The sequence below is a fragment of the Vidua macroura genome, chromosome 21, assembly GCF_024509145.1.
Source record: "Vidua macroura isolate BioBank_ID:100142 chromosome 21, ASM2450914v1, whole genome shotgun sequence".
NCBI classification, from domain to species: Eukaryota; Metazoa; Chordata; class Aves; order Passeriformes; family Viduidae; genus Vidua; species Vidua macroura.
The window spans coordinates 4091292-4095251 of NC_071591.1; positions in this window are offsets into that span (position 1 = coordinate 4091292).

Consider the following 3960-nt stretch of genomic DNA (forward strand, 5'->3'; position numbering starts at 1 on the left):
CATTTGTTATTTTGTCTTTTCCTTCAAAAAAAAAAAAGAAAAAATTAAAAAAGCCCTTAAGAAACCTGTATTTTTACAGACATTCATCCCCGCATCATATCTCTCACAAACAGACACACCATCTGTCTCACACACACACACACTCACATACTTGGGGCTCATAAACAAAACCATCGAGCACATGTGCACAGAATTATTTTATTCCAGAATGGATCTTTTATCTCTCCAATTTCCAAGGAAAAACGAATAAATACTTGCATGGTATAACCGAAGAAGATGCATGTTACTCACCCTTAATTTTCCCAGGCATATGTGTGTGCAATCCACACATATTTTAGGCATTGCTCTATCTATATACAGCTGTATACAGGGTATAAATATAGATTTAAGAAAGCTCATTAAGCAAGCTCATTAACAACAGCTTTGCAAAAAGCTCTTCAAGAGCAATAATAAGAATTTGCACTTCTATCGCTTGCTTTCAAAAAAGGTTTGAGAATGGGTTTGCAAATGTGAAATAATTGAGTGTCAAAGTAACGGCCCAGTGGAAGGAGGGAGGATGGAGCAGGGGCAGAGTGACTGTCCCCAGGTTGTTCTCTAGCACAGGTGGGAACAGGAGCTGGAGAACAGTTTTTTCTTTTAGAATCCTTGGATATCACTCTTATTTGGAGACAAACAAGGAGAGCTGAAATCCCCAAATACTTGGGAGAGAGAGAAGGGGAGTAATTCCTTGATTCCACCTATTCTCCAGTTATCCCAACCCTGCTGGCTGTGCAGGTGCACAGTGGCACGAGCTGTGTGTGCCCTCAGATGTCCCTTCCTGTGTCACAGCTCTCTCTGTGCATGGTGGAACGGAGAGTGCAGAGGGGCCTTCCAGGAATTCATCATTCCAGAGGTAAGGAAGTGTACAGCAGCCGTTGTGTGCTGAGTACTGGACTGCCACCAGCAGGAAAACTCCTCTGGAGATGGAGTTTCCTGCTCCCTGTGAGCTTCCAAACGCATTTCACTGCTTCCTACAGCTGCGTGGCTCGGCTGGGTCCCTTTTCCTGCTGCAGCTCAGGGTGGGGAACACCAGGAAGGAACAACCTTTGTTCTGCCCCGGGCTCAGCGGGAGGCTGGGGCTTCCCTGACGGAGCAGATCCAGGGACACTCGGGGCTGAGAGCAGAGGGACTCTGCATCCAGCCATGGAAGGGCCTGCTGTCCCCAAGGCTGTGCCAGCACAGGCACGGGTGCCAGCCGTGGCATTGCCCCATGGCACCGGCCGGGCCGTGCAATGGGCTTGATGCAACTCGGAGATAGGAGCGTGGATTTCACCCGCATTGAGAAAGATTCAGATTTTGATCTTAACCCATCTGTCATAATACTGAGCATAATTAATTCTTGTTGTTTATAGAAGCGAACAATCCCTTTTCCTGCTCCCTCCTCCCCTCCATATTTATCTAGCTGAGTTTTGCATGAAAGAAACGTTCCCAAGGCATTGTGCTTGGAAGCTGATTTGCATCCTCTTAAACACAGGCATTTGAGGGATTACATTTCCCGCTACAAAAACAAGCATTGTAACAGAAACCCAAAATGTACATTGCAGCTTCAGGGTTTGTATGAAGACAGTTACAGGAATTAAACAAAACAGGAAAATGACAAGCTGCTGAAAAGGACTGAGATGTAGTTTTATGAAACATTGGAGCTGGCTTCTGCCAGCACCCCTGAGCACAGACTTCCCATTGATACACAGTGCAAATGGCTGCAGAATGCGCCTCTTAAACTCAGGACAGTCCAAGTAAGTTAACCACAAACAAAAAAAAACCCTAGAAAAGTAGTGTGAAAAGCTTTAAGGTCTCCTCCCGGCCACTCTAAGATTCTATGTTCAGTAAACCCCCCGCAGGCAGCTGATTTCAGAGGTGCTGCCAGGAGGACTGGGCACAGCCCTGTGGAAAAGGAGGATGCCTCCAGTGTCAGTAACAGCTGGAGCAGCTCTTCTGCCCCCCCAGGTAGCCATGAGCTCACAAGGCCAGATGTAAGTGCAGACAGACTGATCCCTGAGCTAACAGCACAGAAACTCTCATTTGGGACCAAGGTCACCTCACTGCAAAGCCTGAAGGGACATGGGGACACTGGGTTTCTCCAGCTCTTACCAGTCCTCCCCCCTTTATTTGACTCAAGGGCTCCTGTGGAGCAAAAAGCTGCAGGATGGGAGTGCAGTCGGCTTGACTTGTGCTCTACTCTTCCCTGGATTTCTGTCTATGGCTTCTGTTCACCTCTGCACTGAAAGCACCATCAAAAGGTGACTTACACAAGCTGAATTATAAACCCAGAGAGCTGGAGGCACATTTGGGGCTGGAAGAACCTTTGAGCTGACCCCGTGTGGTCATTCTTATTTTCTGTTCTTCCCGTTTATACCATTTTCCCTGCTGTCTCTTATTCAGGCTCAGCAGAGAAGGGAGAGCCACAGAGAGCTTATCTGGGCTCCCAGAGGCTTGTCCTGGCCCTGACCCACACAGGCCAGGGGGGATGTGAAGAGCCCTGCTCGCACACAAGGACAGTTGAATTCAGTGTGCTGCTGAGTGCTCACTACACGTCACATGCTCCAGTGCACCCTAAGTAAATAGATTTTTAAATGCACAGCTCAGTAATAGTAAACAGGTTAATTACAACGTAACACGTCCCTTTTAGTGCAGTTGTTTCTCCTCGCAAATCCAGCAGCAAACCCCTGCTATAGCATCCATGTTTTCTTTGTCAATTTGACTGTTACAGCAATTAAGTCCCAGTAAAATAACACGACTAATTGCTTCCAGCTCTTTTCTGAAGTTCATCTTAATTTCCACTCTTTTCTGTGGCAGATTAAACAAACATGTCTTCTGCACATCAAGAAAGAAGAAAATTACCATCACTCTGTCCAGACCATAATAAATATTAATTGCCAGGCACAAGGCAGGACTAGATTAAAAATATGCTGGCTCCAAATAACTCTTATCTCATCATGAAGCAGGATGACCCATTGCAGGTGCAGCGGGAAGGAACTATCTCAGTCCTGCAGGGATCAGAGCTGGGAAACACAAAAACTGCTACAAAAATTAAAAATCAACCGATCCCTCTCAGATGGGGCTCTAATCTTCTTTTTTCTTTTCCCTTGCACCTCATTTCCACCTTGCAAATGTAATGCCTGTGGTTCCTGCTGGGCTCTGGGGACAATTCACGGAGACCCCAGAGTCAGACCAAGCACCCTCGGCGTGTCCCCGGCAGAGCTGCTCCTCCTTGGAGAAGGAAAAGCAGAGATCCCACCAGCCTGGGGACTGAAATGTTGAGTTTTAAACCTGTTGCACGTGGCACAGCAAACCGAAGGCCGGAGATCCTTCCCCGCGGCGATTTCCTTTCTTCTCTCCTACCCTGCGTTTTCCACAGGCAAAGATTAACCTTTTATCTGCAAGGATGGGATGTTTGCGTCCTATGGTCGCTGCATTCTGGGTGGGGGGGGGGGAACAGAAAACAAAAACAAAGAATCCTTGTGCACGGTTTGGATGACTAAGTCCTGAGGGATCCAAAAACAGGCGAAGGAAACAAGCGTTGCACGTTAATCAATTAAAATCAATGAGATTTGGGGCGCGCGCCCGGGGGTGCTGGCCGGGACCCACCGGAGCCGTGTCCCGTCAGCACCGCTCCGCGCACAGCGGCACGTCCGAGACGCTTTTTTTTTTTTTATTCCCTTTCAGCACATTCCCCACACTTTTGCGCGGGATCCCCAGGCGAGACCCAAGAACTGCGGGATAACCGAGCCGCTCCCCCGGGCCGGCCGGGCCCGAGCCCGCCGCGTCCCCTCAGGGCCGGGCCTTGTTTACCGCCCGCGCCGGCCCCGCCCCCCGCATCACGCGACCTCCGCCCGCCGCAGCGCTGACCCCGCCGAGATCCCTCCGCCGCGGGATTCCGCGGGGGCGCGGCGGCCGCGGGCTCGCCCCCCCACGCTCATC